The sequence below is a fragment of the Neofelis nebulosa genome, chromosome 4 (assembly GCF_028018385.1).
Source record: "Neofelis nebulosa isolate mNeoNeb1 chromosome 4, mNeoNeb1.pri, whole genome shotgun sequence".
In the NCBI taxonomy this organism is placed as follows: domain Eukaryota; kingdom Metazoa; phylum Chordata; class Mammalia; order Carnivora; family Felidae; genus Neofelis; species Neofelis nebulosa.
This window is the reverse complement of record NC_080785.1, coordinates 29843226-29855649: the sequence shown is the minus strand read 5'-3', so window position 1 is coordinate 29855649 and position 12424 is coordinate 29843226. Positions and strand designations below refer to the sequence as shown.

Below are 12424 nucleotides of genomic sequence, written 5' to 3'. Positions count from 1 at the left end.
GGCACCCCAAAGAAAATTTTAAAAAGGGGGTCATAATATCTCCTTTGGGAGATAGCACTTCAATATAGAAGAGATTTACTTGGAAGTTTCAAGAACCTCTCTGTCCATGGTCCATTCCCAATAAGGAGAGGGTAATGAGAACTCATGGCCCAGAATTCTTCAATAACTGAAGAATCCTACCTTCAGGCAAAAGACTGGAAGCAACAATGAAACATCTCAGTATTGATCAGTTTTCTATCTAGCAGGGCATAAATGGATTGAAAAGATCTTTAGTATGTTCTGTCTCTTGGTGTCCTTCAATTTTCCATTTTATTGTCACTCGAAAGAGTTACAGAATAATGTAGCCTAGAGAGAAGTGCCGTGAGAAAGAGCCTTTCTGGCAAGTATATATGATATTAATTATTCTAATCCTTCCCCAAAGGCTCAGAACCCCAGATACCTGGGTAACAGTAAACTGGGGAGAGGAAATGCACAGTTTTATTTCTTGTTTTTGTTTTATTTTAGGACTCTTGGACAAACAGTCTAAGTTGAAATTGATACCCAGGGACTTGACGTGCCATTAGAGCCTAATTGTTAAAGTGAAAGCATATAGGAATGAAATAATAAATGGTTTTCTGGCCTAGATTTGACTCTGGGTAGATCCACTGGATCCAGTTAATTCATAGAGTCATCCAATGGTCATTTTTCTGGGCCATGAATGAATATACTTAGTGGTTGGCAGAATTAACACATTAATTCCTTGACATGTGGGATAAGAGATGTTGCAGTGAAGGAAACCAAATGGAAGCTTCTGAATCTTGCCTTACCTTATCTGAGATAGTGAATAAATGAAAGAATTCCACTTCCAGTTAGAATATATACAGTAATGAGACTATCACTTCAACACTACTGCCAACAAGCTCAAAAAGCTTAAAAAAATAACAACCAAAAACCTAAATCATGGCTTTATTTAACTGATGAGAGGGCTTAGGACACAAACCAAAGTAAACTAAAAACTAAAAACTAAAAACTAAAACCAAACTAAAAACCAGAAAATGATGAGATGCTTCTACTTCTGGCAGAGCACTGGGAAGAGGAGGAATACAGCCTTGACAATGGAAAGGGGAAACCAATCAAACATTTAATAAGCCTCTGAGAGCAGAACATGTGGATTGGAATCCCAAGGAGTCCCCAGCCAAGAGCAAGTCTGCATCTACCTTAGTCTAACATTTCCCATAAGTTTTCATCAAGTACACAAGGATTATATACCAAAGATCGGTTACAATGTGGCAGAACCGAACAAAAAAACAAAAAACACTGCCTGAAGCACTCTTCAGGAACACTAAAAGCTGGCAACTAGGCTATGGAGCACAAAGACTCCAGAATCTGGGCAGAGCCCAGATTCCAAGCACTGATGAATGAAAAGTTCTGATACTGCCAAAAAACCAAAAACAAAAACAAAAACAAAAACAAAACAACCCCACACAAAATTCAAACCAGAGGTGAACTGAATTTAACTAAAGCTACAACAAAGTCCAGATTCAGTTCAAAGTCCAGATATGATAGTCTTAGTGTCCTATACTGGTGACCTGCCAGAAGAAGGATCGCCATATTATCTACTTCAGTCTCTACAATTCTCTTACACATAATATTGGGCCATATAGTCAAACAATATAGGATATAAGAAGAAGCAAGAGAATCTGGTTCATGAACAAGAGAGGAAAGCCATGAATAGAAGCAGATTCTCTCTTTCTCTATATAGCTATCTCTATATCTCAGACTGTAAAATATCCCAAATTAAAAGATAGTGATTTTAAAGTAATTATAAACATTAAAAGAAATACTGGAAAAGACAGACAAAATGTGAAAACAGATGGAGAATTTTAGAAGAGAGATTAAAATCATACACAAAGTTAAAAGAAATTACTATAAAGGAAAAATATGGTATCAAAATTAAGAATTCAAGCAATAGGCTTAACAGAACATTGGATACTGCAGAGGAAAAATAAGTAAACTTAAAGAGAAGTAATAAAAATTACTCAAATTGAAATACAAAGGGAAAAAGGAATGAAAAATGAAACAGAACATCTTAAATTTCTGAGACAAATATTCAAGAGTCTGGTACACATATACGTGGAATGCCAGAAGTAAGGGAGTAAGAAAATGGAACAAAAGAAATATTCAAAGAGATAATGCAATTTCCCCCAAAGCGATAAAAATACATCATCCCATAAAGACAGAAGTTTCAGTGAACCACAAGTGGAAACACACACACACACACACACACACACACACACACGCACTTATGCGCAACATAGCCAAACTTCTGAAAAACAAAGGTAGGAAAAGATCTAAAAAAGCAGAAAGAAGATAAAACACATTATATACCGAGGAAAACTGGCATCACTTCTCATCAGAAACAATAAGAAAGCTAATGGAAAAGGCTAAAAGAGAATGGAAAAATATTTTAAAGTGCTGTAAGAAAAAGGAAAAGCCAACCTAAAATCCCATATCCAGCAAAATTATTCTTCAAGAATGAAGATGAGATAAAGGCATTCTCATTAGCAACGTGAAAGATTCTGTCTCCAGGAGATCTGTACAAGAAACACTAAAAGAATTTCAGACTGAAGGAAAATGCTGTCAAATACTGGATATGAGGAAAGGAAAAAAAGCACCAAAATACATATATTTTAAAAATTTTAAAGATTATTTAAAAGATTATTGATTATGAAAAAGAAAAACAAGTAACATTAGTAATGTAAAGTTTATAGCATATACAGAAGTAAAGAATAAGAGAACAGAAGTCAGGAAAAGGAATAAAAATACTTGCATTGTATTTGAAGGTTATTATACTCCTCATGAGGTAATGGACTATTACTTGAAGATATTTTGTGACAAAATATATATCATAATCTCTAGAGAAAACACTAAAGTCAAATGAGACACAGCTAAAAATACAATAGAGGAGATAAACTAGGGTCCTAAAACATTACTTCATCAAAAATAAGATAGCAGTAGGGGATAAAAGAAAACAAAATGCAGACGGTAAAATGAGAAGAGGAAAGTAGACAAATCCACAATTATAGTTGGAGACTTTAACAGGTTTCTCTCAGTAACTGGTAGAAAAATTAAGCTTCTCCCCAATCACTAAGGATATATAATATTTGAATGACACTATCCACCAAGTTCACTTAATTAACATCGAGGAAAAAATCACAATTAAAATTTCATAATACACATTCTTTTCAAATGCATAAGGACCATTTGCCAATATTTAAAAAGTCAGTATTTAAAGTGCTTAAGGGGCACCTGGATGGCTCAGTCAGAGGATGCAACTCTTGATCTCAGGGTTGAGTTCAAGCCCCTCGTTGGGTGTAGAGATGACTTAACAATAAAATCTTACAAAAAATAAAAATAAAAAAATTAAGTATTTCAAATGTCAATATTTAAATGTCAGCATTTAAAATGATAAATGTATAACAAAGTATGTTCTCTAACCATGGTGGCTTTAGATCAGAAATCAATAAAAATTAAGGCATCTAGAAAATCCCTAATATTTGTAAATTAAGTAACACACTTCTAAATAACCCATGAGTCAAAAAGAAAAAATTATAATGCTAGAAAATATTTTGTACTGGACGGTCATTAAAAGATTGTAGCATATTAGCATATCAAAATTTGCAAGACACAGCAAAAAGTAGTGCTTCAAGAAAAAATTTATCGGTCTAGATATTTACATTAGAACAAAAAAGCATAAAGTCAATTATCTAAGCTTCCACCTTAACACTTATTTTTCTTTTTTTACTAGGCAAAGAACTTTAGTAATCTTGTTTCAAACTTTATTCCCAGGCTTCTTCAGCTTAATTTAGCTGCAAAGAATGAATTGTGTATAAGCAAAAACTGAAAAGAGCTGCAGTGTCCAAGGGCTTGGGCTTAAAAATATTAGAGACCTAGATTTTATCAGATCCATTAACAAAATTTTTAGAAAGCAGTCATAATATAAAATAGCAGCTCCCAGTAACTGCTTCAAGTTTTTTCTTCTTCAGAAGATGGCTCAATCCAGTCTGCTTCATTCTTGGAAGCTTCATCAAAATTCTCCACAAAATCTGGAACTTCATCATCATCATCCTCTCCAGTAGCAAGTGGTGCCTTTCCATCCACAGATTGTTTGGGCAGAGCTTCAGCCAGCCTTCTTAAACTCGTCAGACTGTCTGCACCAAGTTGGTTTAAGATACTGGGTAGCATTTCTGTCAGCTGCTTTGTCTCAGCATGGCCTGTTCGCTGCCAGGGATGCCTGAACTTTAGGGTTGTTAAAATGGATCACTGCTCCTTGGTTTGTGAACATATTCACTTCTTGAATACCAGAGATATTGTTTACTCTTAACTTCTTTAAGGAGAACTGAAGTTTTTTATCATCTGTGGTAGCTGTTCTATGAACCGCCTTCTTCTTTCGGGGAGCACTTCCTTTCCCACCAATGCACACTTGTGCTTGCAGTTTGGTGAGTTTCTCCTGGTTCATGATAGTTTCTTTCATCTTGTTGGGGCGGAAATGGGACCGCGCCCAGGGGACTAGGGTTGGCGCTCAGGCGGTCTCGGGTGGACCAGCTGAGATTAGGCGCACACACATGGGGACGCAAGATGGCCTAAAAACTTATTTTTTAAGTAGAGTAAATTAAGTCCAAAATAATGAAAGAAAGAAAACAATAAAAAGGATGGAAATCAATACGATAGCAAATAGACAATAGAAAAAAATCAACAAAATGTTTTAAAAGTTTAATTGACTTTATAATCCTCTAGTAAAGACTTATCAAAAAAAAAAATAGAAGGCACAAAATACTAATAGCTTTCTGAAGGCTGAAATGGGGACCCTTCTGAAGATGAAATGGGGACATCACTACAGATGCTACAAATATTAAAAAGATAATAAGTGGATATTTTGAACAGGTTCATGCCAACGAATTTGACAGATAAAGGAAATGAACAAATTCCTTGAAAAATACAACTTTTTAAAGTGGACAGGAAAAAAATTAGAAAATCAAATAGCTTTCTATCTATTAAAGAAAGTGTATTTCCAACTAAAATCTTGTAACAAAAATAACTGCGGGCCCAGATAGCACTACCAGTGAATTCTGTTAAACATTTAAGGAAGAAATAATTCTAACTTCACACAAACCATTTTAGAATGAAATCTTGCCATTTGCAACTACATGGATGGAACTGGAGGGTATTATGCTAAGTGAAATGAGTCAGTCAGAGAAAGACAAAAATCATGACTTCACTCATATGAGGACTTTAAGACACAAAACAGATGAACATAAGGGAAGGGAAACAAAAATAATATAAAAACAGGGAGGAGGACAAAACAGAAGAGACTAATAAATATGGAGAACAAACTGAGGGTTACTAGAGGGGTCTTGGGAGGAGGGGATGGGCTAAATGGGTAAGGGGCACTAAGGAATCTACTCCTGAAATCATTGTTGCACTATATGCTAACTCATTTGGATGTAAATTTAAAAAATAAAAAAGAAAATTAAAAAAAAAAAAGAAAATGTAAGAGGAGGGAATACTTCCCAAATCAATTTAAGAAATTAGACCTGAAAAGACACAAACAAGAGATGAAAGATTCAGAATAATTTTCTTTAGGAACACAGGAACAAAATAATCTTAACAAAACATGAGCAAATCAAACTCAGCAGCATATATACTATATAAGATAATACAACATGATCAAATGGGGTTTAATCCAAAAATTCAAGTTTGGCTTAACATTTCTACATCGAGCTATGTAATTCACCCAATTAATTAACAGCATAAGGAGGGGAATCATTATTATTTTAATAGATGGAGGAAAAGTATTTGACATCTTAATAGAAAAAATGTATTCATCATAAAAACTTAGCAAACTAGGAAGAGAAGAAAACTTTCTGATAAAGTGAATCCTTGGAAAACTATAGCTAACATTATACATAATGGTAAAACACTGAACTCTTTTTCATTAACACTGGAAATAATGCAAACGTGTCTGCTGTCACTTATTCCATTCAACATTATAATGCAAGTCCCAGCTAATGTAATAAAGCAAGAAAAAAAGAAAGAAAAAAGAAATATTAGGAAGTATAACCATTGATTGCTACACTCCAACTACATGCAAACATACATAGAAAACCCAAATGAATCTTCAAAAACACTTATAAAATAACTAATAAAATAAAACATAAATAAATAACACTAGTAATAAAACTACTAATCCTAATGAATTTTTAAGGTGGTCGAATACAAGATCAGTATGCAAAAATCAAAGTATGCAAAAACTGTAATCCAAAACACTTTAAAATTACATTTAAAAATGTTTTAAAATAAATTTATAATTCAATAGCAAACATCATACAATTAAGAATAAATCCAACAAAGGGCGTGTAATACATCTACCTTGAAAACTACAAAGCATTGCTGAAAGAAACTAAAGAAGACATAAACTAATGAAAAGATATATGTCATTCATGAATTAAAAGACTCAATATTGTATTTCCTGTCTCTCCAAATGCCATGCAATCCCAGTCAAAATTCCAGTAAGGATTTTCATAGAAATGTATAAGCTTATTCTAAAACTTATATAAAAATGCAAAGCACTTAGAATATCCAAAGCAATATTGAAAAAGAAGGACAAAGTAAAATATTTGCATTGATTTAATGATTTTACAGCTAAAATAATTAAGACAATGTTGTTGGCCCAAGCATAGATGAATAGATCAGTGGAACAGAATAGAGAGTCCAGAATAGACCAACACACATATGGTCAACTGAGGGGGAAAAGAAAAGCTTTTTTTTTTTTTTTCCTAACAAATGATTCTGGAACTGGATAAACATGTGGAAAAAATGGACCTCTGCCTCCATGCAACCATACACAAAATTTAATTTGAGATGTATCATAGCCTAAATGTAGAAGCTAGATTCATAAAGCTTTTAGCAGAAAATATAAGTATATGTCTTCGTGACTTTGAGGTAAGAAAAGGTTTCTTAAATCACAAAAAGCATTAACCACAAAAGAATAAATTCTGCTCATCAAAGACACCTGAAAAAGTGAACAGCCAAAACAAACAAACAAAAGAACACAACCTCTTATATATGGAGAACTAGTGGCTGCCAGAGGGGAGGTAGGTGGGGGAATGGGTGATATAGGAGAAAGGGAATTAAAAGATACAAACTTCCAGTTACAGAATAAATAAATCATGGACATGAAGAGTACAGCATAGGAAACATAGTCAATAATATTATAATAACACTGTATGGTGTCAGATGATGACTATACTAATGGGTGGTAAGCACTGAATAATGTATAGAATTATCAGGTCACTATGTTGTACCTGAAACGAATATAACATTATATGTAAACTATACTTCAATTAAAAAAAATGAAAAGTTGGGGCACCTGGCTGGCTCAGTCAGAAGAGCGTGTGACTCTCGATATTGGGGTTGTAGTTCGAGACCCACGTTGGGTGTATAGATTACTTAAATAAATAAAACTTTAAAAAAAAGAAAAGAAAAGTCAACCCCTGGGGAAAATATTCACAGTATATCCTTAAGAAAGAACTTATAGCTGGAATATACTTTTAAAAACTGCTACAAATCAATTATTAAAAAAAATTTTAACGGGCAAAGGGTTAAAGAGACAGTAAGAGAAGACCAGGTATAGCCAACATCATGTGAAAAGGTGCTCAAAATCCTTAATCAGGAAAATGCAAACTAAAACCACAAGGAAGTGGTTGAAGTGAATGAAACCACCATTTCACACCTCTTACAGAGTGGTTTGAGCCAAAACTATTCTAGTTCCCCGTGTTGATGAGGATCTACACTTCATATATTGCCAGTGGGAGTGAAAAATTAGTATAACCTTTTTGGGGAACACTTTACAAAGTTTCTTAAAAAGATAAACATCTCCTCTATAACCCAACAATTCAACTCCTAAAAATTTACTCATGATAAATGAAAATATATGTTCACACACACACATGAAAAAACTTGACATGAGTGTTAATAGCAGTTTTACTCTTAACGGCCATAACTAGAAAATAATTCAAGTATCCATTAATAGGAGAATTTATAAATGCATTATGATATATGCATTTACTGGAATACTACTCAATCTTAAAAGGAACAAACAAGTGATACCATGAACAATATGAATGAATCTCAAAATAGTATGGTGAGAGAAAGAAGCCAAAAACAAAACAAAACAAAAATCATACTATATGATTCCATTTATATAAAACCCTAGAAAAGCCAAGTATAATATACAAGCAGAAAGTGGATCAATGCCTGCCTGGGGTCAGGGCTGAGAAAGCAGGTAAAATTAACCTGAAAATGGTATATGAAAACATTTTTGGATGTAAAAATGTTTTCTATTTTGACTGTGTGTTAGGTTACATAGTTGCACACAACTGTCAAATTTCACTGGACGACACACACTTAAGATTTTATTGTAATGAATTATACTTCAGTGAAAACCAACCAACCACATTAATTAATTAATTAATTGCATATATCTTGCTCTTGAAAAAGGATAGAGATTTACAGCACCCTTAGAAATCTAAAGGTTGCAAGGGTGGAAGTGTTCAGCACATTTTCATTTGATTCTCCTGTATGGTCCTTATAATAGTGATGGTTCCTGAAGAATGACAGTAGATATTTTCAAGTTCAATTCAACAGTAGTCCCAATTGCAATTAAGGTGCCAGATATGAAATATTTTCTAGAGCAGATTAACATGATTCCAGATACATGATATGTAGCTATTCGTCTGGCAAATGCTTTCTTTTCCATCTCTCTCAAGGAAGACCAGAAACAATTCACATCCATGTAAGATGGACAGCAGTATACATTTAGAGTCTTCTCTGAAGGTTATATTATTCCTGCTGTCTGTCACAATATAGTCCAAAAAGGCCTAGACCATCTGGACGTTGACATTTAGCATGACATAACATTGGCCCACTATACCAATGGCATCATGTAAATTGGATCAGTTGAGCAAACACAGCTAGTATGTTGGAGACTTTCAGTAGATTTCTGTTTTGTTTTTTGTTTTGTTTTGTTTTGTTTTGTTTTGTTTATGATTTCAGTGGTCTGAGGTACACCAGGATTATCACACATGAGGCTCTGGAGACAACACATTTTATACTTGCAAATACTACTCCAACCTATTTACTGAGTGACATGGGAGATTGACAGCTTGTAATGAGATCCAGACATGCAAAGGACTCTATGGCTGTAGCACAAGTTAGCCCTGGCTGTATAATCTAACAGACCCTAGAGGAGTCTGTGATGAGAACAGATGTTGTAGGGGGTTATGGCAAGTTCTCATAGGAGAGTTATAACATTAGACACCTAAAATTCTGGAGTAAGGCCATGGCATCTGCAGCAGAGAACTGGCTATAGTAACACAGAAGTGGTACATCAGAGATGAGTCATAAGCAAGACCAGAGGGCACAAATAACTGCATGAGCTGATGATCCAGATTCCTATCACATCCATTATTATTCCAAGTATGCCTCCCCCTCTGCTCACACCTATCGCAAATACTACCTTAGACCCATAGTCCAGAGGTGAGAAAAGGCCATGCTGAGTTCACAGATGGGTTGGCTCAGTATTTATATGCAAACCAAAAATTGGCTGCAATTGCACTATATCCTGACTTGGGGGGCGGAGAGGTATCATCAGGAAAATCCTCCCCAAAGGCAGTCTTGGATGTGGATTTCCCCTGGAGAAGGGGAGTTCAAAGGCTCAGGCCCCTTGCCTCAGTTGGAGACATTTCTTCAGAACTCTCCCAGCTATTTAGTACACTATGGGAGCAGCTGAGGCTTCTCTTAGGACTGCATCACAATTCAACTTCTCCTTCTGCCCAATCCTGCTTCCTTCACATGATTACAGATGTTTTTCCCAAGAGCACATCACAACAATCTCCAATTCAATCTGCTTCCCAGGAAACCCAACTTGCAATAATTCATACAAAGAATCAGTATAATAAGTTAGGATTAAAAGTTCTGCATTTATAGTTTTGGGGATGCATGGAGGAATATTAGTTCTGCTTGGAAATTCAAGTTATCCATTTTGACACTTAGGTTTTTCATTTCTGGTGGAGACCTACCTATACCTTGAGCTCCACTACAGATCTGGTGGTGTTCATAGGAGTGTCATACCACTACCTGAAAGCAGAGGGCGCTTTGGCCTGAAACATGTACCAACAAATTATTTTTCTGCAGCAAGGGGAGAGTATCTCCCAAGAGACTAATACTTGCTGGTGGAATTGAGAAATCTTCACAGGTATGTGTGTATATATATATATATATATATATATATATATATATGAGGATTTTGTGTAAAAAGAGAAGAAATAAAGACAAAAATTTAATGTTTTTAAAGGAGCAGTTGAGAAAAAAAAGGTGACATCCATAGATGAATTTCCAGAAATGGATTAGGTTTTTTTGTGTTGGTCCGAGTTAACACATTATTTTTAAAATGGAAAAGGAAGTCAATAAACAAAATGAATGAACATTGCTACATATGGTAATATGGGTGAATATATGAATTCATATATATATGTATATATTAATTATTCTTCTTGTCTTTAAATACATATATGTTTATATATAATATATACACATATACATACATATATGTATACATATATGTATATACATATATGTATACATATATGTATGTGTATATACATATACATGTATGTATATAATAATATATACATATATAAACATATATGTATTTAAAGACAATAAGAATAATTAATAACCAATTCTGGGGGAAAGAAATATACTGTATAGGAACAGCCATGCTTAGAATATGCTACTCAAAGGAGAAATATTTCTTTCCCCTTTTCCTTTGTCAGATTTTTAAAACTGGACCTCAGGTGCACAGAATTGCTTTAATCATAATCCTAAATCCATAACAGCCTTCCATTATTTATACATAAAAAGTTCTCCTTTATTTGTTGTTCATTTGTTGGTTTGTTGATTTTAAAAACAGGGGCGCCTGGGTGGCTCAGTCGGTTAAGCGTCCGACTTCAGCTCGGGTCACGATCTCACGGTCTGTGAGTTCGAGCCCCGCGTCGGGCTCTGGGCTGATGGCTCAGAGCCTGGAGCCTGCTTCCGATTCTGTGTCTCCCTCTCTCTCTGCCCCTCCCCCGTTCATGCTCTGTCTCTCTCTGTCACAAAAATAATAAAAAACAAACAAACAAAAAACGTTAAAAACAATTATGAAATCATCACCCAACAAAAATTAAAATGATGATGATAACTGATATCCACATGAAATCCTTGCCCATCCTATCTCCCTGTCTCTCACCTTGAAGCCTGAGTTCATTGTTACCTTGCTTTCCTTTCCATACAATTATATTAGGTTTATCTATATTTATTAATAGCATATACTTTTGGTTTGGTTGTTTTTAAACTTATAAAAAGGGCATCTCTATACACTTTTAGTATGTTATATTTCACAATAAAAAGGGCTATTTAAAGGTATCATGCAGGATGTAATCTCTGGGGACTTTTGACTTAAAATTATATTCCTAACATTCACCCATATTACCATATGTAGCAATGTTCATTCATTTTGTTTACTGACTTCCTTTTCCATTTTAAAGATAATGTGTTAACTCGGAGCAACACAAAAAAAACCCTAATCCATTCCTGGAAATTCATCTATAGACGTCACCTTTTTTTCTCATCTGCTCCTTTAAAAACATTAAATTTTTGTTTTTTATTTCCTTTCTTTTTCCACAATATCCTCATTTATTTTACTCAGTATCTCGTACATGCCTTGCTTTTTCTTTTTCCAACATAGTTTCAAGGAAGCCTGGAATCTGTTCTTTAGTCTCAGAAGGAAGGGTGCTTGTTTTTCTAAAAAACCAGAATAGAGAAATTTAAAATGCCTTTTATATAATGCCACATTTGAATATGCCCTGTGCCTACACATAAACCTTGTTCTTGTGGGTCCCTTAAGCCCACCTGAGGCCTTATACCAGTTGAGCTGTTTGTAAAGATTCATTTGGTTGGGCATAAAGAAATCTCCTGTGGTATTGAAAACACATCCCTCAGAGAATAAAGGACCAAGCTGTTGGGCATAATGAAAATCAAGTATTAAACCTAAGCCATACTGGCACTTCACACACCTGGAACAACAGCCTGATGCTTTGGAGAGACAATGGCAGAAAACGAATCTCATGTGTATTCCAGATGGTTCTGAAGGATCACAGACAAAAAGCGTTTGTCCCCACCCCCTTCTCAGAGCAACTCCAATTAAAATTTCCTCCTAGTCTCCACTAACACTCAAAGTTAATAAACCCCAAGGATGTGACAGGTTATCCTTGTCTCCCGACCAGTGGTGTGCATGTGAAGTCATCTTGAAGAAGAAATTACAAACACCCAAACTACAAGGTTA

General features: G+C 34.7%; 1 pseudogene; it reads right to left on the bottom strand.

Moving 5' to 3' along the window:
• Positions 1 to 3743: 3743 nt before the first annotated feature.
• On the bottom strand, positions 3744 to 4709 carry LOC131509067 (transcription factor BTF3-like; annotated as a pseudogene).
• Between the last annotated feature and the right edge of the window lie 7715 nt (positions 4710 to 12424).